The sequence below is a fragment of the Ursus americanus genome, chromosome 11, assembly GCF_024610735.1.
Source record: "Ursus americanus isolate L20-20 chromosome 11, mUrsAme1.1.p, whole genome shotgun sequence".
Lineage (NCBI taxonomy): Eukaryota > Metazoa > Chordata > Mammalia > Carnivora > Ursidae > Ursus > Ursus americanus.
In genome coordinates, this window is record NC_142137.1 from 9156378 (window position 1) to 9182583 (window position 26206).

A 26206-nucleotide genomic window follows, 5' to 3' on the forward strand; every position below is an offset into this window, starting at 1 on the left:
CTCTTTGGTTAGATTTATCTTATGGTTTTGAATGCAATTGTAAATGGGATTGACTCCTTAATTCTCTTTCTTCTGTCTCATTGGTGTATAGAAAATGCAACTGATTTCTGTGCATTGATTTTATATCCTGCTACTTTACTGAATTCCTGTATGAGTTCTAGCAATTTTGGGGTGGAGTCTTCTGAGTTTTCCTCATAGAGTATTACGTCATCTGCAAAGAGTGAAAGTTTGACTTCTTTGCCGATTTGGATGCCTTTTATTTCTTTTTGTTGTCTGATTGCTAGGCTAGGACTTCTAGTACTATGTTGAACAGCAGTGGTGACAGTGGACATCCCTGCAGTGTTCCTGACCTTAGGGGTGACTCTTGATCTCAGGGTTGTAAGTTCGATACCCATGTTGGGTGTAGAGATTACTTAAAATCTTAAGAAAAAGAAAGTGATTGTGAGTACCGGGGGTACCTGTCTGGCTCAATAGGTGGGACATGCAACTCTTGATCTTGGGGTTGTGAGTTCAAGCCTCACATTGGGTACAGATATTACTTAAAAATAAAATCTAACAAAAAACAAAACAAAACAAAGTAAGTGTGAGTACCAGATGACAAACATCAAGGAATGAAGACTATTCTGTAATCAGTTTAGTATTTTAAATGTGGTAGCCTGCCTCGCAAAATTAATTGATGTGAAATCATAATCAATGTAATTTTTAAAATGCCCCACTCACTAATTGCTTTTTAAAAACTTAATTTCTGAAATCAGAAAAAAGCAAAGTTATACCTATTTTAAACATAGAAGTGTACAATGTGAAAGTGTATCTCTATTTCTGTCCCCCAAAGATAAGCAACCATGGTCTGCAATACAGGATATGTTTCTCTAAATTTTTTCCCTAGCATTTGAAAAATATAATGATGCTTAACCTCACTAACAGAAAATGAAATACAGAGTGACCAAGAATCAGATTCCCCGCCCATCCCACACCCCCCATCAAGTTCTCAAAGATAAAACAGGTAAGAAAATGGGTACTCCCATATGATGTTGGTGGGAGTATAAATGGGAACAATCTACTTGGAGGGTAATTTGTCAATAATTGCCAAAGTGTTTTTTTTAATTGCCAAAATTTTATATATACGTACGTACCTTGCGCGTATCCTCTGCTGACTCTAGAAAAATAAGAAAGTCGGTAACTTTTACAACAATGTTATTTGGTTATAACAATGTGCTGGTGGTGGTGCTGGTGGTGATAGCGGTGCTGGTGTCTTCTGCTATATGAGGAGGCTGGAAGAAGTCATATTCGAGTCAGCTTTGTACCCAGCCAGAACAGTACCAGGGGGCAGTGTGGGTCAAAGCAATTCTCATGATTCTTTCTCAACATAGGCAGAAAGGTCAGCTTCCCAGGGGAGGAAGGACTTTGACCATTCCCTTCCGAAGTTGGAAAAAGTCAGGGGCCCACACAGGTCCTTGCAGACACATTCAGAAGGCACTCCCTAGGAACTCCCTCCTTTTCTCTGCTTTTAAGTCTGAAACCAGCAGTGAGATTCTGCCCTATGAAATATTCATAAAATTCAATTGCCCGTAAAATATTTTCTAAATGTAAGTGCCGTAAGTGACCCAAATTATATTAGCAGCTTTTTGAGAAATGGAGAGAGAAAGGAGAAAGAATTTAAGGGAATGGGTTCCAGGGAGCCAGCCTTGGCATTTTCAAACCATAATAAATGGGTCGTGGATCTGCATTGTGTCATTTCAGAAATGACTAATGCTTGGACTGTATTCGATCATTATCAGAGTGGCCCATCCCAATGTAAATCAGTCTTTCTACATTACACAGACTGAGTGCCCCTTTTTTTAAATCTGTATTTTTATTTCATAGTCATTTTGTTTCCAGCTCTAAAAATCCTGAGAATCTGTACTCAAGGTGACCTTCTCACATCAGAAGCCAGGGAAGCCATGGAAGCCTGGTTGGCCTCCAGGCAAGAATTCACCCCAAACAGGGCCCTGCAGGCAACTCCCCTTGCCGCTGATTGATGCGGGACCAGAGATGTTCATTGTTAGAAAACGCTCGTGAGCTTATGCAGATGCTATCTCCATCCAACCATCAATCCTTTGTTCTGCTGTCTGCAGCCCCCAGAATAAATGTACTCATTGTACCGTTCGCGTGTGGAGGGTGGCCATTCCCCGCCCCCTCCTTTTCCAAATCATTTCTTCCTCATCCTAGAATTTTTGCTCTCTTATTTATTCAATCTTCTCTGTAGAATAAATAGTATGCAGACCACCTACTCTCCTTCATCCCTCCCATTTCATAATACTGCCTTTCTGATAATAAAATTAAGTTTGTTTGTTTTTGGCATCCCCATCACACCATTATCTCATACTGACTTGTAAATAAACTAAAACCCCAGAGCAGTTGCTTTCTGAGCTTAAATGAAAGATGTAACATCTATTTCTCTGAAATCTTTTTTCCTTTTGGCTCATTCTTTTCAACCCAGACTGCTTTTGGAGTTCTATTCTGTCATCTTATCTAAAGCGTTCATCTCTCCCAGCGTGGTGTCCTCGGATCCTTTGAAAAGCCTGCCTGCAGATTGCTGATGTATTTACCTAGGCTCAGGGCTTGAAGAGGGTGACAAATCCCTCATAATGAGTTTGCCAAATGCCTGCTGGCAGCCGGTAGAGTCAAGGCTCTGTGGAGAAGGGACAAGGACAAAACTTAGGGCCTCGCTGCCCAAAGGGGCCCTGGCCACCGCAGTTGGAGGAACTTTGGTGTGACCATTGACATGTAAATGGTCGTGGGGCCCAGGGCGGATCCCCAGCAGACCCTCCTGCCAGCCCTGCGACCACACACAGCCCTGGCCTGGAAGGGCTGCGGGCTTTGCCTCCTTGAGGCCCCTGGGCATCCTGGCTACAGAGGTAAGTCCCCCGATCAGCTGTGTGGTAGAACTGTTCCATTTGGGGCAGTGACTGCGGGCTGGAAAGTTTTCCCAGCCCCATACATGCAATGGGAGTAGTCTCGTTGGACCTCACTCTGTCCTGGATGCAGACATTGGCCCTATAAAGGTTTTTGAAATGAAAAAGAATACTAAAAAGAAACAATCGCATTTGCCCATATGTATGTACCTATATAAGAACTTTTTGAATTTTACCTGAAATTTCTATAGGATAATTTTATTTTTCTTACTGTGTTTTCTGGAGTCCAGCTCTCTCCCTCTCTCTCCCCTCTCTGTCTCTAAACTTCTTTACTTTTCCTCCTCTCTCCCTTTCCTTGAAGGGATGGTAATTTGTGTAATTCGTAAGGGAAATATTGCTATGTACTTTATGAGTTAGAGAAACAAAGGAAAAATTACACACCATTAGAAGAATCACATGAATAAACCACTGCTAAAAAATGGGGATATGCTGATTTTCCCCCTAGGAAACTTTAGTGGAAGAGTTTTTGGAGTGCTAGTGTCCTAAATGTAGCAATGTGAATTATAAAATTTATGGTGCTCTTATCACATGGTGGAAGGTATATGTTATACTTTGGACTGATTTTGTTACAAGCCCCTTAAGAACTAGCAATAAATTATTTAAAAAATACGCGTAGATTTTACATTCAGAATTGAGTGCTAGATTGAGTTAGAGGAGAATCTTGATTTTTAAAAATCTTGGAAGAGGGGTGCCTGGAAGGCTCAGTGGGTTAAGCTTCTGACTCTTGATTTCGGCTCAGGTCTTGATCTCAGGGTCGGGAGATCAAGCCCTGGGGCCGCTCTGTGTTCCTGGGAGGGGAGGCGGCATCTGCTGCTGAAGATTTTTCTCTCTTCCTCCTCCTTTGCCCCTCCCCCCTCAAAGAAATAAATCTTTAAAAAAACTTGAAGTAAAGGGTTTACTTTGGTAAAATATCTCACATAGGATTCTATGACTGTTTGCAGAGATGGTGCTTTTAAGAAAATATTTTCTTAATAAAATGCAAATATTTCCAGATTCACCGCTCCACCCCTCTACCCCGCCCCCCTGTCTGACTCATAGATACTCTTCTTCGTCGTGTGACTTCATTCGGTACACGGTGCGTCCTGAAGCCTTGACTGGTGGTTGTTTATTCAGATGCTTTTTTGCTCTTTTAAAGTAATTTTAGTAATAGAATTATGCTTTTATATTATAATGAAATTGAAAAATAAACCTCATTCCATCAGTCTCAGATCCGTAAATCCTAGCATTAAGTATGAAGTCTATTTTTAAGCGTCCCATGCTCCAGTGAGCATGGGGGAATTCGGTACCCTGAAAGAACACAAAACTCAGTGCTGTGAGATATGGGATCTGTGACTAGCTAAGTGGCCTTGAGCAAATGACTAACTTCTCTGACCTCAGTGATGCACTAAATCAGTGGCTCTCAACCAGGGGTGGCAATGTCCCTCAAGGGGCGCTTGGAAATGTTGAGGGGGAACATTTTTAATTGTCATAGTGTATGGGGCACTAATGGTTGAGAACCCCAGAAATTAGAAATGTTGAAATGCCACCCAGCCCCGTGATGAATGGGCCCACTCCGCGTGCCAATGGCACCCCAACTGGGAAACACTGGACTGGATGATCTCTAAGATTCTTTCAGCTTTATTTCTCTCAAGTTCATAAGCAGAGCATTGAAACATCTGAAGTGATACTGAACCATTACACTTGGTGTCTATATCACACCTTTAGCATTAGATGCTGTGTGGTTGGAAGTGAAGTCAGACCCAGTGATGCTGGGGCAGGACCCTCATGGCATGGCCGCTGGGATTCAGAGCTGTGTGGCTGGGTCAATTCCCTGCTCTAAGCACAGAGAAACAGATACTGTTCAAAAGCAGGTGCGGAGCCAGGCTTGGGTTTTTTGGTTGGCTTTGGATTTTCCTTCATGTCCTTCTTTCCTCAGAGGGATGAAGTGGGTTTATTGTGGCCACAGGCCTGGCTTCTAGTCTCTGGACTTGTCCGCTTAGAGGAAAGCAGCTGTCTCACCGCACTGCCCTGCTGCTGGGTGCTGTCTGTCTGTTGAGAAAGGGTCATTGTGGAGGCAGGTGCTGTCCTGAAAATCTGCCTGCCAGTTGTCAGAGGCCAGACCAGAGGCCTTGATGAGGCAGAAGGGGATTTGGGCTGGAATAAAGATTCCTGGGGAGTCTGAATTCTTAGATTGTTTGGTGTGATTAAATTACTTTTTATTTGACAGTGAAGTGCTATTAATTCAAAGTCCCACATAAAAGCTTCTCTTAGGATTGTCTTATTTTGTAAAAAGCAGTAGAGAGATGAGGTATAAATCTTCACGACAAATTTGCTATGATGTTGTGTATATATTCTTCTCTCCATAACTAAACTGTAAGATTACCTGGAACATATTATTTAATTGATATGTTGCTTATAGTTACACAAATAATTTATTTAACTAAAAAATTCAAATATATATATTTGAATATATATTGTATACTCTCTCTATATACTATATAAGAGTATCCTGCATGATATAGTAATTTTATATATATATGTATATATATATACACACATATATATATATATATATATATATATATATATATATATATATATAGTATCCAGTATATGTATCCTGCCAGTATTAAAAATTTTACAAAAATGAGGTTCCAGGATATGATGATTTATAACCTGCTTTGTTCATGTCACACTATCGAATGGACATGTTTCTGTAACATGGATATTACATAGTTTTACATGACTCTGGTGATCCACTGAGAGAATGGTCAAAGAGCACAGACTTCAGCGTCAGACTCTGGCTTCAGCTCTGCCTCTTATTAGCTGGGCATTTCTCTTCTTTGTGCCTTGGTTTACGCTTCTATAAAATGGGGAGAATAATAATACCCACTACATTGGAATGTTTTGAGAATTAAACAGGATACTAGACATTGAGTGCATTGAATAGAATCTTGCATGAAGTAAGCACTCGGTATCTGTGACATACCGTCAGCACCATTATATGACTATACCATCTCTGCTAACCAGTCCCCTGGTATTAGACATTCTTGCATCTAAATCTGTTTTGACATCCAGAGTTATTACTTTCATATCAGTTCCTAAAAGTGGAATTTCTAGGCCAAAGAGCAAACAATTTGGGTCTTTGGATACATATTGCTGAATTGCCTTCCAGGAAAATTGTCTCAGTGTTCACGCCTACCAACTTTTCTTAGCTGAATTAAAAAAAAATTCAGCCTGGTTTCCTTCTAATATTCTTTGTGCTCTGGAACTCCCCACCCCTTCCAATAATTGGGAATATAAACTAATTTAATGTTGCTCTGGGGCAAGCATAATTACGGAAATGAGTTAGCCACAAGACCAAGTCAATAAAACATTCCGTAGTCAAATTAAAAAACAAGGTAGATCACCTGCCACTTGGTATTTTCTGTGCGACAACTTCTTCACTGATCAAGAATTGTTTGTGTGAGAGGATGTGAGTGTGTAACCCATTAAGTATGGTCTTTATGCTGTCTTCCCCCAACCCTATTTATTTATTTATTTATTTATTTATTTATTTATTTATAAAGATTTTATTTATTTATATTGACAGAGAGAGCACGAGCGAGCACAAAGCGGGGGGAGCAGCAGGCAGAGTGAGAGGGAGAAGCAGGATCCCCGCTGAGCAGGGAGCCCAATGCAGGACTCATCCCAGGACCCTGGGATCACGTTCCGAGCCAAAAGCAGACGATTGACAGACTGAGCCACCCAGGTGCCCCTTCCCCCAACCCAATTTAATTTCTAGATATACTGGAAGAAAAAAAAAACAAACCTTCTTTCAGGAACATGAAATTAACTATATAATTTATAACAGACTTCAATCCCTTCATTCTGTGGTATGTAAAATTACTGACTTCATTGTACAGTTTTTACTTTTACCGTGAAGAAGTTGGTGCATGTTGGTATACGCAGAGATGGGGTCCACAGTGTACCCTGTGCTACGTGACTTTGTAGTGAGTGCTGTGGCCCAGGTTTCTTGTCAGCATGCCTGTGCTACCAATTGCTGGGTGATGACCTAGTTCTCTCACCCATCATCTCTGTTTGGATGACGAGACCCCCCTGTACAGCATGCCGTGGCCTAACCTGGCTTCCTGTGTATTTAGTGCCGTGTTGCCAGATGAAACCTGCTTCTGTTTTGTTCTCAGTAATCCACCCACTCGCCTTTGATTATAAATACAAATGCAAACATGAGCATTTAAACCACATGACCTAACATAACTATGAGGGAGACATCCAGATGACCAAATATGTTCGGTTTAGATTCTCATTAAGAATGCAAAATGTAAAAATTCTCATCGAGAATTCTCAGATTTCTGAGAATGCATCTTAGGACCCCAGAACTATGCGTGGGAAGTGCTGCCTCAGTTTGCAGACACTGGCCAATGTACTCTTGACAATGATTGGCATTCTAAAAAGAAATACTGGTTATATTTTTATTATTTTTTGAATTGAATAGTTGATTCATTTTTGTTCAAGAATGGTGGCCTTCAAACTTTGGATTGTGACCTACTATGAGAAATGAATTTTATTATTTATTTATTTATTTATTTATTTATTTATTTAAAGATTTTATTTTTTTATTTGACAGAGAGAGACAGCCAGCGAGAGAAGGAACACAGGCAGGGGGAGTGGGAAAGGAAGAAGCAGGCTCCCAGTGGAGGAGCCTGATGTGGGGCTCGATCCTGGAATGCCGGTATCACACCCTGAGCTGAAGGCAGACGCTTAATGACTGAGCCACCCAGGTGCCCCAAGAAATGCATTTTAAATAGTAACCTAGTATGTAAATATACAAATATATATACACACACAAGAGAAAAAGTTGTTTCCCAAAATATATGGAAATTTTGGTATTTTCTGTTCTATTTCATTCTTTTAACATGTTGCTTGTGACCCACTCACTTATTTTCATGACCCACAAATGGGCCATGACACGGACTTTGGAAATTGTGTTCCAGAGATGGCTTGTTGTTGAGTGTGAGCTGACTGGTAACTTTGGTGGGTTCTCACAGCCCTTTCATAGTAGGAGCATGTTGCCTTCCTCTCAGTGCTGGGTCCAGGGCAGGCTTTCCATGCCTGGGGCATCACCTCGGGAAGGGTCTCAGTGCCATGGGGCCTGGCAGGAGGTGAAGGCCGAGCCCTTGTGTTGGCTGTCTGGGCACTTAAACAGCTTTGCATTTGACAACTTTCGTCCTTCCCTGGACTGGCTGCTGCAGCTGACAACTCTGCCTGAGAGGGAAGGTTTGAACAAAGACAATAATTCAATTTGAGTGTCCCTGAATTATGTCTTTGTCTCTGCTCTTGACAGAACAGAAGGAAGTTGTTCATTATTAAGGATGCCAGCTGCCCATGGATTGATATATCTGTAGCCAGGGCTGGCTCACTTTCAAGTAGGTAGAGAGGTGGCTCCCCAGTCGGTGTATTCGGAAGGGGTCCAGAGAAGATTTTCCTTAAAATGCTTACAGATCCCTAGGTGCCTAAAATTTTATGATTAAATGTTCATTCTTTTAAATTCTTATAAGCTTTTTGGTCTCTCAGAATTCCAGATCAATATAAAAATGTCCTTAGGAAAGAGAATACCTTAAGATTGTATCAGATAACATTTAGTGGGGATTTGAAAAGCTCTGAGAGCCAGGGGTGGGAGTGGAGGAGGGGTACGGGGATCTTAGAGGTCTGTCCACAGGAACAGAGAAGGCTGCAGGCACCCGTGGAGGTGTTTGTGTCTAATGGTCATTTGAAAGTTATTTGAAGTTGTGGAGCTCTTTAAATGTTTCTATGAGAATGTTGAGAAGGCCAGGTAGCTTGGGGTGGACTTGAGTGGGGCTTAGGGTTGAGGCTACTGATGCCCAGCAGACGTGGCCATAACTCTTACAGCCACTTGCTACTCAGGGATTTTGTGGCCGGTATCGTCCAGTGGCTTGTGTTTTGTTAACACATTTATTCCCTGTAGACGACATGACAGAAGTACGCTACCCACGGTTCACAGCGGTTACTTGGGCATTTTCCCTTAATCTTAGCTTTCTGATTGCTCAGATCACTACAGTTCAATTGCACACCAGTTTGTTTTTCCAGTTGTTGGTTATCCTAGAATTTAGAGCCAGAAAAGACCTGCGTGATGCTCTGGGTCAGTGTTTTTTCAAGCTGCTGTTATCTACCCATTCCTGGGTCATTAAATCAGCTTCATGGGTGTTGCTGACAGAGACTGTTGGTGGTGGAATGGCTGAGAACCCCATAAATATTTACCTTCCCAATCAATCGTCGTGTGTCACAAATATGCCACATCTCCTGATGGGTAGCCATGGGCACAATATATTTCATGTGGTAGAGATAGAGTAATTTTTTATCTGACAAATATCAGTGTCAATTAGGCACCTATTGTTTATAGGTACTGTAGTGAGGGGCAGGGATACAAAGGTGAGTAAGCCGTGGGCCCTGCCTGGAGATGCTCAGGTGACCATGGGGAAGCCAGGCACAGAGGTTATTGTGATAGTGTGGTGGTCGCGTGGTGAAGTATGCGGTTACCTCCTCCTTATCCTGGTGAGGTTCCACTCCGGAGAAGCCGTGCGCTGGCTGATTCCCCTGGACCCCGCACCGCTGAAAAGCTGCGGGGTGTGTCTTTGAGAGGACAGAAAACCATCCGCTGGGGTCAGAAAGTAAGACCAGGGAGGGCTTCCAGGGAGAGGTGATAGCTCAGTTTACCTTGTGTAGTGGGTTGAAAATTTAATCCATGCCCTAATCCCTGGAACCTAGGAATGTTCCCTTATTTGGAAAAATGGTTTATACAGATGTGATGAAGTGAAAGATTCTGAGATGAGATCACCCTGGATTTTCTGGGCGAGCCCTAAATCCAATGGCAAGCGTGCTGGTAAGCGTGAGGCATGAGGAGATCTGACCCAGATGGAAGAGGAGGCCATGTGACCATGGTGGCAGAGATTGGGGTGATGCGGCCACAAGTCGAGGAATGCCAATGCTGCAGCCACCAGAAGCTGGCAGAGACAAGGAGCGGTTCTCCACAAGAGCTTCTGGAGGGAGTGCAGGCCGGCCCACACCTTGATTCTGGACTTGTGGCTTCCACAACCGTGAGAAAATAAACTTCTGTTGTGTTAAGCCACCAGGTTCATGGGAATTTGTTTTGGCAGCCCAGGGAAACTTTTTTTGGGGGGGTCCTCTAGCTTAGGGACTGCCACAGGGGCACAAATTTTTCTGAAAATAATTTTAATATAGACTATTTAATATAGTCTGGGAGGAGTGCCTGGGTGGTTCAGATGGTTAAGTGTCTCCCTTCGGCTCAGGTCATGATCCCAAGACCCTGCGATCCAGCCCCATGTCAGGCTCCCTACACAGCGGGGAGCTTGCTTCTCCCTCTCTTTTACGGCTCCCCCTGCTTGTGCTCTCCCGATCTCTCTGTCACATAAATAAATGAATCTTAAAAAAAAAAAAAAATGAAGAGTGGTCTGGGCGAAATATAACTATTATGGCAGGATTTTAACATGGAGTGTAGGATCCTTATAGTATTCACAGCTGTGCTTCAGGAAAGTCCATAAATTCACTGAAATATGCAAAACACATATACTGTAATAATAGTACATGCTATATAGTAATAGTATATGTAATACTATATGCAAACACTTTTTTTTTTTTTTTTTTGGAGAGAAAGAAGAGAGCCTGGATTTCCATAGGCAGGACCTACTGAAGGGACGGCTGTTTCTGGAGAGTACCGAGGAGGAGGCAAAGCCCTGTTTGGAAAGAGACGAGTAAGCTGTCTCGCTGGAGCACAGATTTTGTGAGAGGGAGTAACAGGGCGTAGGGCTGGAAAGTTTGTAACTGACTCCTTGCCTTTGTGGTGGTTTGAGTAACAACTTGTTTTTAAAGGTGATAAACTATCATGTGATAGTTCATAGTACTGCCTCTTAGGTAATGGCTGTTAACACTGGGTGACGAGGCAAAAAATAGAGGATGAGATGGCTACGCTCTTGTGTGGATAGATGGAGAGTGTAAAGTTTTCCTGATTATTGCCCCCTGGAGAGAGCCATACACACCCCCAGAGGATCGCTTTAGTCCCTTGCCACATCTTGTTCGTGAACTTGCAGTTGTCACTGCATTTTCCTAAAAAGATATATTTTAATGGCATTAAAAAATTTATTTATTTGTTTGTTAATTTATTTATTTATTTTTCCGTAAGCCGTACACCGGACATGGGGTTCGAACTCACGACCCTGAGTTCAAGCGTCTCATGCTGTACCTACTGAGCCAGCCAGGTGTCCCTATTTTCTTTTTTAAAGATTTATATATTTTTTTGAGAGAGAGATTGAGCACACACGCGCGCGTGCACGCGCGCACACACACACACACACACACACACACACAAACGTGCGCACACTCCAGGGGGAGGGAGAGGGGGAGAGAGAGAGAATCCCAAGCAGGCTCCACACCCAGCGCAGAGCGGGGCACTAGCCCCAATCCCACAATCCTGAGATCATGACCTGAGCCAAAACCAAGAGTCAGACGTTTAACCCACTGAGCCACCTAGGTGCCTCTGTTTTCATGGCATTTTATTTCCTAGAAATTATCAATTAATGTATAATCATTCCTGTGACGTGTAGTGAACATCTTTAAACCCGATGAAGAAAATCACGTTCCTCAACACAAAACTAGCCTATTCTTTCAGAGATTCAGGAGTTCAGATTCTAGAACAGACTCGCCCCACATTATGCTCTTTCTTGGAGAAGAACTGGACCATTTGATACCTTATTATTTTCTTTAATGGGATAGAATTTAGTAGTGAGTACATTTTAGGATCAAATTAAATTTTATTTCTTTGGGTTGAGAAATAGCAGCTAAAGGTCTTGTGTCTCCTCAGCTGTCTTTGTGACCTGCATGATATCTTCTTATATCTTTGTTCCCCTCCATGCCCCCAATTTCACATATACTCATGTTTTATGGTTTTTAATTGTTAGTTTTTATTACAGAGATAATTCAATCTTATTATAAACATTTCAAATGGCAGGTTTGAATATATTGCTCCTTAATACTGAGCTGGCCGCAAACCTACTTTTCACTTTGCTGTGGTCTGAATGTCCCCCCAAAATTCTTTGTTGAAACCAATCCCCAACGTGATGGGGTCCTTGGAGGTCAGGCATTTGGAAGGTTATTGGCTCATGAGGGTGGAACCCTCATGAAGGGGATGAGTGCCCTTATGAAAGTGGCCCCAGAGAGCTCCCTTCTTCCTTCCACCATGTAAGGACACAGTGGAAAGGTGCTGACTCTCACCTGGCACAGACTCAGCCCGCACCTTGATCCTGGATTTGCCAGCCCCCAGAACTGTGAGAGAGTAAAGTTCTGTTGCTTCATGCCACCCAGTTGGTGTCCATTTGTTACAGCAGCCCCAGGAAACTGATACAAGAACAGAAGTATGTCTCAGTCCATTCAAGCTGCTCTAAGAAAATACCACCGATGGGGTGGCTTACGCAACAACAGGAATTTATATCTCACAGTTCTGGAATACGGAAGTCCAACGTCAAGCTGTTGGCCGGGCAAGCTCCCCGCAGGGGTTCTAGGGGAGATTCTCTTCCTTCACTCTTCCAGCTGCTGTTGGCCCCAGGTATTCCTTGGCCTGAGGCCACATCACTCCAGTCTTTACTTCTGTCTCACATCACCGTTTCCTCTTCTGTGCGTCTCTGTGTGTTTGTGTCCCCACACTCTCTCTGCTTTTCTCTTACAAGGATACGTGTGATTGCATTTAGGGCCCAATAAGGCAATATTCACTCTTATGCTGTGTAAGTTAATACTCACAAGTTCTGGACATTAGGATGTAATGTAACTTTTGGGGGACCACCATTTAACCCACTAACCACTGTTAAAGAAAAAGTTATTCTGACACATGTTAAAATGGTAGAGAAGACTTCGTTCAGCATAGGTGTCAGAATTGTGATAGTTGTCAAGACTGTTGCAGTGTGGGGAGAGATCAGGCTCAACCCCGAATATAGCAAGAATAACTGGGGATTCATAGGATAGGAGCAGGATGGAGGATGGATGGAAAGCTACTAAGAGGAGACATCTAGGTAGGGGGACTTCTTACCAAGCTAACGGGATTCTTGCTGAAGGCAGGCCACGGTGATCCGGTATTACGTAAAGGATGGTGTGGGATGAGGAATTTGATTAGATAATGAAGGCAATCCAAAATTAAGGGTGGGAGGATTCTATCTACACCGACTTAGCAGGATTTTTGATAAATCTGGACTATGCAGACCTGGCAAGGATGGGGGCCAAGGTAAGTTGGGTCGAGGAGAGAGTCTTTGTCACAATCCTTTAAACAGTATTTTCCAGACTCAGAAAAGAGAAAACCCATGTTATCGGCAACCGAGCTTGTGCTGGTGGGGAAATTTCTGCAGCCTCGTGCAGCTGCTGCCTAATTGGAGAAGTGGCTCCACGCAGGATTCTCTGGTCTCCTGCAGTCCCTTCCTCCAGCCTCTGCAGACCTGCCCTCCCAGTGTGGACATGCGGGCTTCATTGAGGGTCAGCTTACAGGGCAGTCTGCTCCCCAGCCCTTCAGTTATAAAGGAGCACCTGCCTGTCTGGATGTTATTGTTTGCTTTCAAACTACAGGAAAAATAAAACACCCATGAGGGCTGATGTTAGGAAACTCATTGCAACATCAGAGAGAATGTTAGATAAATCATAATGTGGGAAGAGGAAATGGATTGTTGGTTTTGGGCCTAGACTGGGAACATTTGGTGACTGATAAGCCCCGTGGCCATTCTAAGGACCTGATTAGCATGAACTCTGTGACTTTAGGAGTGGGTGCAGAGCTGGTCCAACTTTAAGACTAGGCATCTGTGGGAGGAGGGTATGGGGGACCAGCTTCCATAGCAGGGGAGGAGGGGTCGGCCTTCAGAACCCCAAGGTGACCTCATTCCTCAGGCGTGTTGCTGGACTCACCTGTGAGCAGGTAGATGCTGGCCTGTGTCAGGCCTCGACTCTGACAGGTAGTGAATAAATGAAATCCACTGGACTATTCTGTAAGTAGCTCCCACAGGTGCTTTGGGGAATGCGAGGCCCTGCTTTCATAGTGTTTTCTGGGAGTCTTGTATAAGCTCATTTTTCTACTCCAAGACGAGACAGTAGTGCTTCTTACTTGTCAAACTGGAACTCTTTGATCGAGCTCAGTGCAATTCAGGACTCAAATTCTATTGCACTAACTCACATTTATTGAACAGCAGGCCTATGCTGCATGCTGTCTAGGACACTTGTTCCCTGTCTCATTTACACCTATGAGTTATCGATACTAACTCCATTTTTTAAAGTGAGGAAACTGAGGTCAAACCTAACTTGCCCAGGCCCTCCCATGTGGTGACTGTGGGTGGGGACTGGACCCTGGGCTCTGGCTCTAGACCCGTGTGTGCTCGGGTGCAGGTCGGGTACAGAAGGGAGAGAACGCTGGAGCCAACTGATGGCCACCTTCAGGTCCTTAGGCCATCTTACTAGTAAGCCTGTGGAAGAATGGAAAGTTTGGAATTGTACTTCTCCGGGTCTTAGGAAGAAGCATGTTGCTTTTTTTTTTTTTTTTTTTTTTTTTGAAGTACTTAGGAGTTTCATTTGGAAAGACGGTATTTGAATGGATAGCAGAACAGAATTCCGTGTATGAAGGGGTGTGGGGCATCTGGTACATAGAAGGTGAGATTCTGTTGGAGTGATGAAGGGCTGTCAGAGGGCAGAATAAATCACCAGCCATGATCCTGTTTATGACAGACCTGCAGGACGTTAACTGAAGTCCACGTGTAAACTCAGAAATGTAGGAAGTATGAAGCATGGTGCCACCCCACCCCAGGAAATCTGTCTCCTTCCCACTTCCCTGGGGAAGTTTAAAATTTAAATCCTACTGTCTGGGGTGCCTAGGTGGCTCAGTCTGTTAAGTGTCCGCCTTTGGCTCAGGTCATGATCCCAGGGTCCTGGGATCGAGCTGCACATCGGGCTCCCTGCTCAGCGGGGAGCCTGCTTCTCCCTGCCCCTCTGCTTCTGCCCTTGCTTATGCTCACTCACTCTCTCTCTGTCAAATAAAATAAAATAAAATAAAATAAAATAAAATAAAATAAAATAAAATAAAATAAATAAAATAAAATAAAATTCCTACTGTCTGTCTTTCAAGTGACAATGAACAAACTTTTATTAAAATAGTGTCAGAATTCGGGAAACTTCAGAGTTTATAATAAGAGGTTTGTTACAACATCTAAGTGTAAACTCTACTGGTTATTGTTTGATAGACAATATTGATGAAAAATTAGGGTTGTTTTACCTCTTTGCAGCAGACAAAACTTCTTCCCCAAACATAATGCCTCCTGCTCTGGATGGCTTTGTAGCTTCCTTTATTCTGTTTTGGTATAAATTCTAACTTGTCAGAGACGCTTCCTTTTACAAAAGAAAATTAGGTTTCTTGTTTTCATTTTGCACATTTTCTTTCTTTCTTTCTTTCTTTCTTTCTTTCTTTCTTTCTTTCTTTCTTTCTTTCTTTTTTTTGATTGAAGTATAATTGGTGTGCACGACTCTGTTAGTTTCAGGTGTGCGTCATAGTGATTGATATTTTTATATATTACAAAATGATCCCCATGGTAAGTCTAGTTACCATTTGTCACCATCAAATTTATTACAATATTATTGATTATATTTGAAGTTTCAAATTAATTTTCCTTACAAGGTAGATTTAATCTGAGGTGCTTTTGAATGGAGTAGATTCTCCCTAAAGTTTAAAAAATAAAATTAGAAAAATAATTACTTTGTTGCTTAGCGCAACCTGATGATTTAGGATATTTAAAATTGAATTAGGGGTGCCTGGCTGGCTGTCAGTGAAGCATGCGACTCTTGATCTCAGGGTTGTAAGTTTGAGCCCCATGCTGGGGGTAGAGATTACTTAAAAATCTTAAAAAAAAAGAAAAAAAAAAAAGAAAGTTGAATTAGAAACTTTAAACTACATTTATTTATTTTTTGTTTATTTATTTGGCATACTTTTTCTCTGTCTTTTACTTTGTAACTTCTGGAAACAAAGGTATGGATTATCTCGCCTTTGCTGAGTTCTCGCACTGCAGGAAGCACTTGGACTGTTTCAGTGGGATCAACCACAGACCTATTTGCTGTTTTTCTTTTTTCTATTTCCCATTTTCAGATGCGTAGAAACATGACAGGAAATGGTATATATGACTACACACTGCTTTTCTGTGATGCTGGTTCAGAACCTTTGAAATCCTTGGAAAGTGTCCTTTTGTCAAAATCTTTTTTTATTTTTTTTATTTTTAACACTCCTGCAAGTCTTGTTTTCCCAAGTATAGTACTAACAAGGAGCAAGGTGCATCTCTCTCTCTCTCTCTCTCTCTCTGTGAGGGTGTGTGTATTCAGATGAGAGGAGGGGCAGAAGCAGAGGGAGAAAGAGAATCTTAAGCAGGCTCCACCCTCAGTGTGGAACCCCTCCTGGGCCGATCTCACGACCCTGAGATCTTGATCTGAGCCAAAATCAAGAGTTGGCCACTTCACCAATTGAGCTACCTTGGCGCCCCTCCCCAGAACTATTTTTAAAATAGCTTTATTGAGGTATAATTTACATAGCATAAAATTTATCCGTTATAAGCCCGCAGCTCACTGATTTTTTTTAGCAAATTTATACAGTTGTGCAACCATCACCTCAACCCGTGTTAGAACATTTTCATCACTCCGGAAAGTTTGCTTGTGCCCATTTGCAGTCAGTCCCCACTCCCACTCTAGCTCCAGGCAACCGTTGGTCATCTTTCTGCCTCTGTCAATATGCCTTTTCTAAACATTTCATATAAATGGACTCACACAGTCTACAGTTTCTTGTGTCCCATTCCGCATGCCTTTCAGGTTCATCCATGAGGTACGTATCAGTATTAATTCCAGAGCTATTAAAAAAACACCTTTCTATTGTGGCAAATTTCAAAGTTAGAGAGACTAGCAAAATCACCCACATGTAGCTCACTCCCAGATTCAATAATTACAAACTCATGATCAGTCTTGTTTCATCTAGTGCCCCCTCTGCTTTTCTCTCCCCACTCCCTTACTTTGGGATTATTTTGAAGCCAATCCCAGATGCAATATCACTTAATTTGTAAATAGTTTTGTGTATGCATTTGTATTTCTCTTCTGTTTTTCTATAGCTAAGGAGCTAAATATTTTTTAGAAAATGTGGGTACTTGGGTTAAAGGGGAAGATGAGAGGGCTACACATTAAAATAACTAAGACGTAACACTCCCGCTATGTTCAGGGTACTACATGTGGCGATCTAGGTTACAGTGATACATACGTCTTGTCTGTCCACTAGGTCTGCAATATAAAATAACAGTACCTAATTCAGACATCACTCTGTGTTGATAATAGATTTTCCTTCTGTTTTTTTTCCTTGTGTGTATTTTGCTTTTATGCTAAAAAATCAAGTTTTATTTTAAGAGAAATGCATTATGAAGAATGATATGACATCTTCTCTTGAAACCTATTATAGGGGAGATAAAAGCAGATAATTTCAAATTTGCTTCATACCAGAAATGGTAATTTAGGTGAGAATACTGTGGTCATTGTTTCTGTTGATTTAGGAGCCCAATTGGCTGCAGAGTAGATGGATTCTTATTTGACTTAAAATGGGCAAAGAGAAATAAACTCCTGCTTAGCTTTACAGACCACTTGTTAATGTTTTCAGAATTATTGAATACAAAACATAAGCCAGCTTCTTTGTGGAATGTGAGCACTGTTGAATAAAGATGCCTGTGGCGGACACCTGAGGTGGGCTCTCTCGCCTCACCTGAGGCCTGTTCTTGGCTGCCTTCTTCCGTCTAGCCATCCTCTTATGGCAGACACTGGAAATCTGAATGTTCAGTTGTCCTAACTCTCCTAGTCAGGGTGGCATGTGATGCAGTTCGGCCAGTGCAGTCAAGCTCAAGTCCGCTGAGGAGGGCTTCCCTTCATGAATAAAAAGACATATCCAAGGTGGAAAAAACCTTTGGCTCTTTTGCTCTCTTCCTGCCTGGAACCTGAATGTGACATCTGGAGGGAGAGCAGCCGTTTTGAACTCATGAGCTGACATGAGGATAAAAGCCATCACACGAAGGATGGCAAAGCACAGAAATAAAAGGGAGTCTGGGGTCCCAGGGGTGTTATTGAACAGTTGCTCACTGTACCCTGCCTTCCTCAGGGCTTCTTCATATGGGAGAGAAGTAAGCCCTATCTAGTGAAGCCCGCTTAGTCTATTTTTTGTTATTGTTTGTGGCTGAATGCATTCTTCTGTGTCGATAATTCTGTGTTTGTAGCTTTTTCCCACCTCAGAGCAGTTTCACACCTGAAGTGGTTCTGACCTAATTATGGACTTGGGAAATTTTAAGCATGGGAAATCCTAGAAATTATCTAGTGCAGTGGTTGTCAACCAGGGGGCGGAGGTCACTGTCTGCAAGGTGCTACTGTTATTTAGCAGCTAGAGGCTAGGGGAGCTGACAGCCCGTATTGTGTGGGGCAGTCCCACAGCACAAATGTTGCTGTGCAAAATGCCAGTAGTGCACAATAAGAAACACTGACGTAGTCTACTTCCCTGATTTGGTCCTAGACAGGGAGCAAGGCACCCAGGGTTCTGGAGACCCTGCTGCCCTAGTTTGGACAATCTAGAGAGAATCCCCGAAGTCCCTTTCCCATGCCTCTCCTCAGTTTAGCCTGGCTTCCCTTCCACCTCTGATTCGGCACCCTCCTTGATCCCTCAAACCTGCAGCTTCTGGGTTGTGTTCCAAGTGGAAGGCAGAGGCACTGCAAACTAGGGAGTAAGGAGGAAAAGCATGAAGTGCGCATCGAAATCCCTTAAGCCTCTACAAAACCAAAAAGTCTCTGAGGCATCTGGGCTTAGCGTTTTTGTTCACCGTCTCCAGATATTCCATCACCTCCCCGTTTTATGAGGTCGGGCTTGGGTGATATTGATGACTATGACAGTGAGAGAGGTTGTGGGTCACCTTTTCTGCCCCCAGTGGCTTAGTCTTGCTCCGCTGCTGGCCTTGAAGGGGGCAGAGGCAAGAAGCAGAGGCTCTAGTCACCTAGACAGCTTTTGGTCCCTGGAGGAGCAGCCCAGGGCTGAGCTCTAGAGCTTCTAGCCTGGCGTCCTGGAGATAGTCGGGTGCTGCTCTCTTGTTTTGTTCTTCTTACCCAGAGGTGAGATTCCAGGGAAAGAGGCCAGAGGCTGCTTGCCCTGCAGTATCCAGGATAGAAATGCTACTCTGAAGTTCCCACGCCAAAAAGTGAAAGTGAGATATACCATGGTTAGAAAAATACATCAAGCTGCAGAGTTTTCACCAGGCAGTCTAACTATTAACAATATAATAGGATTAAAAACAAAATTACCAATAAAAAGTGCATTAAAAGTGGATGGTAACTGGAATCAAAAAGGTCCTGGTGTGTCTTCTTCAGTAAGCCCCTGAATTTCTGAGAGTTCTCACAGATAATAGGGGTAATAGCATAATAACCATCTCTCAGCTCCTGAGTGGAGATTAAAGGGGATGTGGGATGGGAAAGCACTTTGGAATTGGTAAATGGCTGTACCAGAGTTAATTACTGTTCTCATGACAGCAATGATGCTTTTAGTGGCTTTGGGCATTAATAATAGTCAAAGGTTGTGTAGCAGGATGATGGGTCACGGTTTAAGTTTGTGTTGGTTCTTGTCGTATTTTGATTTATTAGGACCAACTGAATTTATTTCAGGCCAAGGCAGTGGGTTAAGGAAGCAATAAAGATAATAAGGATGCACTTAGCAGAGTCAGAAGAGGATTGTACCCAGCTGAGTCATACTTCTTTCCAGCACAGAGAGGCACAGCTGTCACTGTGTCTGAAAGACACTTTGCTGCGAATGTGCATCAGGATGGGGCTTGCAGTTGAGGCCATTTCTTAGGAGCAGCTTTTTTGTTTTGCATCATACTTGCACAGCACATCGTCAGACTGCTTCTTACTGAGGTTGACTTCCTTTACATGGTACATAAACCCTACCCACAAAAATCAAGACTTAGACTGACCCAATTGTTTTCTCTTCTGGAAGCACCGGCCTTGTTTCTAAGTATTTCCGGTGTTTTGCCCTTTAAGGAGAAGACACTTATAAAAACAGAAAAATACTTTCAGCAAAAAGTCTCTTGTGTCTCCCCTCCGCAGCTTAAGCTCAAATCAATGGGGCTCGATCTACATTCGCATTCAAAAGGCAAATGCCTTCTTGGCAAGTCTTGGGTTACTTGGAACTCCTTCGGCTTACTTCAGCATTCCTTAGGAACGCATTCCTTTGAAGAGCTCAACAGGACTCCCCGCCTGGAGAGCACTCAGCTTATTCAGGGCATTTAGTTTCTGTCTCTAACCAGCAAGGCACCTTTCTGGAAGGAAACAAAACATAACAAAATGCCTGTCAACTGTGTATCCTGCAGGAGCTTTGCATTAAAGAAACGTGCTCAGTGATTGGGGAGGGGCATTCTGGGTGATATCCATTTGGAGACGCTGGAAAATAATCTTTCTCACACTGGAATGAATGGGCTTTTGTGGTTCATATGGTAGTGCTGTAAGATGCTTCTTTTACATGCCTTTCTCATTGAAAAGACATTGTGCTAATGATGTACTATATGTGGGCTAATTGAATTTAAATTTAAAAATAATAATTAAAAAAAGAGAAGACATTGTGGGTGCTAGTTTTTTAATATAAGAAAGTTATCTTCAGGGGCGCCTGGGTGGCACAGCGGTTAAGCGTCTGCCTTCGGCTCAGGGCGTGATCCCGGCGTTATGGGATCGAGCCCCACATCAGGCTCCTCCGCTATGAGCCTGCTTCTTCCTCTCCCACTCCCCCTGCTTGTGTTCCCTCTCTCGCTGGCTGTCTCTATCTCTGTCGAATAAATAAATAAAATCTTAAAAATAAAAAAGAAAGAAAGTTATCTTCAAAAAACAAGTGAGGCAATGACTTGAGTGGTGCCGATAACATTGTTTTCCATCCCACCACTTACCACAGAACTTCTCTTCTTTTAACTGGTCCAGTTTCTCAGTCGCTCCCTTCCATTGCTTTCCGGTTGGCAGCTACCGTACACAGCACAGTGCCCTAGCCCCTGCAACAATTTAATGTTGACATTAAATTACACTTGCCCTAAAACTTCTTTTTATTCCACTTCTCTCATTGGTTATTAGAAGTTTGTAGTTCTTGGGGCACCTGGGTGGCTCAGTCAGTTAAGCGTCTGCCTTGGCTCAGGTCATGATCTCAGGGTCCTGGGATTGAGTCCCACATAGGGCTCCCTGCTCAGGGGGGAGTCTGCTTATTTCCCTCTCTCTGCCTCTGCACCCCCGCCCCAACTCCTGATCTCTCTCTCTCAAATAAATAAATACAATTGTGGAAAATAAAAAGAAGTTTGTAATTCTCCTGAGGTCTGCCACATTTCTTCGTAGTAACAGTGGTGATCATTATGATAGTCAGATCTGGGATTTATACTGCCTGTTTATTTTTAAAATGGTTTTTGGTTTCATATACATATATGTTATTTTATAATACATAATAACATATAATAATACATATGTTATTTTAAGTAACATTACCATAATTAACATAACCATAATAAAAGTAACCTAACTGTAATTATCTCATGCAGAATAACCATTTCAATATCTCAATAAAGGTGGGAAAAGAAATAAGTCTAGATCCCTGTCTAACCAGGCTTACAGCCTAGTCTTATTTATTTTTTAGAAGACTGGGCTGATGAATAAATATTTTTTAAAGTCAGCTTTTAAGGTATATGCAGACTCGATCCTATATTTCTTACTTGACAGGACCCTTTTTGAGCTTTTGACTGTTGTTGAGAAAATACAGAGATTAAATCCCATTATGATAATAGCTACAGAAATGGGGGACTTACAGCGTGGCAGGTACTATTCTAAGTCTGTTATTTATATTAATTTGCTTAATTAAAAGAAACACAGAGTTCTCAACGTAGAGTATAACAAGAAAGACTGCCAATCTCTAATGGTCCACCTCCTCAAAGATATATTTCATTCAACAAAGGCAGGGGTGCAGGTAAGCTGCTTCCAACAAGCTCTCAGCCACCCTTTGCTGCTGCTGCTGCTGCTGCTCCTATTTCTATATAAGCCTGTGCTGTAACCCACCCATTGCTCCCTCCCCAGCCTCCTCCAAGTGTTGCAGAGCCCATCCACCCTCTCTTCCAGCCCACAGGCTGCAGAATGCTTGGCCTGGACCCAGTATTCGTGCCTAAGTATAATTCGTAGAAGCCACCTTGCCGAGGTTAGTGATTGGGTTAAAAGTATAGAGCTCATTGGGCTGTGCCCATCTTTTTGCATTAGACTAGTGGGTGGATCTGATGCTTTTTGACTGCTGGGGCTCTCAAGAAAGGATTGGAAGAAGGACAAGGAGAATCCTCAGAAAGTGGGCTCCCACTGCTTCTCTGCCCAGTTAGGAAGCAGTGTCGATTGGGCCCAATGCATCTAAGGTGAGCACCTCTACTAGATAGAGAAGAGGACAGCAAACCGTTAGACTCACATCAGTTCAAAACTTATGCATGCTGAATGTCTGTCAACCCTGAGATGTGGAAGGAGGGTTTCAGGTGCCCTGGGCAGAGTGCAGGCGGCTGAGTCAGACCTGAGTTTGGCCCCTACCACTGCTTCTTACTACCTGTGCACACACGGGCAAGCTCCCTATCCCTTAGATTCTTCATCCATTCATTAAATTCAACAAGTATTTATTAAGTGCCTACTATGTGGCTGATACAGCCTTGAACAAAACAATTCCTACCTCGTGGAGCTGGAAAAGGGTAAAAAAACAGTAAACAAAATAAATATATAGGTAGTGATAAATGCTAAGACTGCAATTGTAAATAAGGTGGTCAGAGAAGGCATCACTGATAAGGTAACATTTGTGCAAATACTTGTGGGAGCTCAAGGAGAGGGCATTTAGATATCTAGGTGAAGAACAGTTTACGTAGACAGTAGTGCAAAGGTCCTGAGGCAGAAGTGTACCTTGTGTGTTGGCAGAGTAGCAAGGAGGCCAGTGTGGCTGGAGTAGAGTGAGCCAAGGGACTAGTAGGACGTGTGATCAGAGAGGAAAGAGGGAGCAGATCCCGGAAGTCCTTATAGACCATTCCGCAGACCTGAGCTTGTATTCTGGGTAATGTGAGAAGCTATGTTCGGGGAAAGGAGGTTTGAAGAGAAGAGGGACATGATCCAACTTAAGGATTAACAGGACTACCTTGGCAGTCGTGATAGGCATAGTCGGTTGTGGGAGGGGAAGGGCAGGAGCAGAAAGACCAGGCAGGAGGCTGTGCAATGTCCAGGTGAGACAGGATGAAGGCTTGGACCATTGATGGGAGTGGTGGAACCAGCAGAGGGGATTGAGTTCTGGGCCTATTTAATAATATCCACCTGGTTGCGTGGCTGTAAGTTTGAACAAGATGCATAGAGAGTGCTGGCGGCTACTGCTGCTTCCGCGGGCTTGTTGTCTTGTAGGGCATGTGATATACACACGGAAACAGGTCAGGGATTTGTCTGTCCAGTCAGCAGTAACAGCATTGGGGGTGGAACTCAGAATTGCTGGCTTTGAACCAAAAGCATGCTTCCTGCCTTTCCCTTTAACTGAAAATCTAAACCACTGTGAAACCACAGCCTGGAAGTGCTCGGTTAAATGGCCCACACGGAGAAGAGCTGCTGCCGGCACACCTTGTTTTAGCCTCATCTTAGGCAGTGTGAGCTTCGACTCCAAAGCAGCAAGCCTGGTTTCTATAAGTCACGTGTGTCCCCAGGCAGGTTTGTGGCTGACTGGTTAATCAATTCATTAATTAATTTAAATCAACTTAATAAATTAACTTAAATCAATTTCAGAAATTCGTTACTTGAATACAAATTAAATTGTATTTAAATTTAGCCTTATGGTTTGGGTTTTCCTGTGCCTCGTCCCCTCTTCCATTTGTCCCTTCGGTGCAGAGTTGGGCTGACCCTAACCCTGGCACTGTGCTCATTCTCCGCTTCCTTACCGGCTCTCTGTATTTCTGTTTCCTCCAGGGGCTTGTGCAGTTCCAGCACCTGCACCCATCTTGAAGTGCTCAGAGATTGGGGGTTTAGAGAGGACACACAGGATAGCTGCATGTGCATTTTGTAATATTTTCTAAAGATGCAGGATTTTTGTTGTGAATGCGTAAGGGCTGAGTGCAGGACACAGAAACCACTCCAGGTATTTTACGTGGGAGAGACAGGCATTGAGTGCTCACTGGTTTACCCAGCTCCAGGCTGGGCCCCAGGTGGTTCCCAGAGCAGTGAGGGACCGGCCTACCCGGGGGCTCCCAACTCAGAGGACGGTAACTGGGGCTGTGGGTTCAAGAGCCTACGCCCTGCCTGGTGCCAGGGATCAGGAAGCCTGAATTGAGAGACGGTTGCCAGCATGATGCCCTCCAGCACCCCCCAGAGAATGGGCCTACAAGGTCGCTACAGAACACCTCCATTTCCACACCTTGCTTGCGAGCAAACGCTGCACAGAGAAGTCCTCCACTTTGCTTCTAGCTTCCTAATTTTGCACAAGTGCCTCTACGTGGATCACATCCCAGTCTCTGGCTAGCAGGGTATGGGGACTACAAAATACAATTTTCTGTCCTCCAGCTAGGAGGAGAATGTGGTCAGGTTAAACAAGCTAATCCCAAGTCCTCATGACATGTCGCTTGTCTGCAGTGAATACCGTGGGGCCCTCTCCTTCCAACTATGTTGGTTTTGGTCTGTGTTGAGAAGATACCACACCCAACTCTATATTTAACACTGAATCCAAATGTCAATATTTTCCAAGTTTATCTTTAGTACAATACTGTGTGCTTTGTAGTAGAGGAGCTCTTATAATCAGTTACATTGTGGTGACCCCTCTAAGACAGAGTGGACTCCCATCATTGACAGGCAGATACCAGTTATTTGTATTTGGGGAAAATAATGAGTCTGGATTGCTGTTTATCACAAAATGTTTTATGGTTCATGTCGTTACATTAAAAAACTAGGCTATGGGGCACCTGGTTGGCTCAGTCAGGTAAATGACCGACTCTTAATTTCAGCTCAGGTCATGATCTCAGGATTGTGAGATTGAGCCCTGCGTTGGGCTTCATGCTTGGGACGGAATCTGCTTGAGAGTCTCTCTCTCCCTCTGCCCCTCCCCCTCATGCTCTTGCTCTCTCTCTCTCTCCAAAAAAAAATCTTTAGTTTAAAAAAACCTAGGTTGGGGCACCTGGGTGGCTCAGTCGTTAAGCGTCTGCCTTCAGCTCAGGGCGTGATCCCAGAGTCCTGGGATTGAGCCCCGCGTCAGGCTGCTCCGCTGGGAGCCTGCTTCTTCCTCTCCCACTCCCCCTGCTTGTGTTCCCTCTCTCGCTGGCTGTTTCTCTCTCTCTGTCAAATAAATAAATAAAATCTTTAAAAAAAAAAAAAAAAACCTAGGTTAGTTGCACTATTTATCTAAAAATTCATTATCAATGTTTGGTACGAACCACAATTATAGCAGACTGATTTCACTATAAAAATATGATCTAGTGGGTGTCAGGTCAGGTAAAGATGAAGGAAAACGTGAACTGGCCTCGACACCGGTCTGACCAGTCCACATTCTCTGCAGAAGTATCCATTTCTTGCAGCTTTGTGTTGAGTATGTTTTGTAAAAGTTCATCAAATTTCTTTGACCATTACCTGATAAGGCATCAGGGAATTCAGCCAGCCTAATTAGCTTGGGAACTAAATCAGACAGAGCGAGTGTACAGCACAGCAGAGTAGGTGCCTTCATCTGAAGAAGTAGGTTTCTGTTGATCTAACAGTAATTTCTTATCAATCACGGTGTTCCTGAAAAACACCCTGACTGATAAAACTGAAACTGGCAGATCGCCGTCTCCTTGAAAATTGGAAGTTAGGGTAAAAAATGAGTAACATAGCACACATACATTTAATACTACTTGATACACACAAACATGCACTTTATTTATTTTTAAAGATTTTATTTATTTGTCAGTGAGAGAGAGAGAGAGAGCACAAGCAGGGGAGCAGCAGAGGGAGAAGCAGGCTCCTTGAGGGAGCCTGATGTGGGGCTCAATCCCAGGACACCGGGATCATGACCTGAGCGGAAGGCAGATGCTTAACGACTGAGCCACCCAGGTGCCCACAAATATGCACTTTAAAACATACATAGTATATAATGTTCTAAAGATATCTGCTTTCAAAATAGACTATATTCCTTG

At 43.2% G+C, this 26206-nt stretch overlaps 1 protein-coding gene across 3 annotated transcripts in view; it reads left to right on the forward strand.

Moving 5' to 3' along the window:
* Nucleotides 1–26206, forward strand: part of ANKRD6 (ankyrin repeat domain 6) — a 188035-nt gene that overhangs the window by 42216 nt on the left and 119613 nt on the right. Inside the window, exon 1 of one of the 3 annotated variants that reach the window (XM_045807063.2) lies at nucleotides 10615–10723. The exons of the other annotated variants lie outside the window; for them this stretch is intronic. The gene's annotated coding sequence lies outside the window, so the exon portion shown is untranslated. Of the gene's footprint in view, nucleotides 1–10614; nucleotides 10724–26206 lie in introns of those variants that run through there. 3 annotated transcript variants of the gene reach the window in all.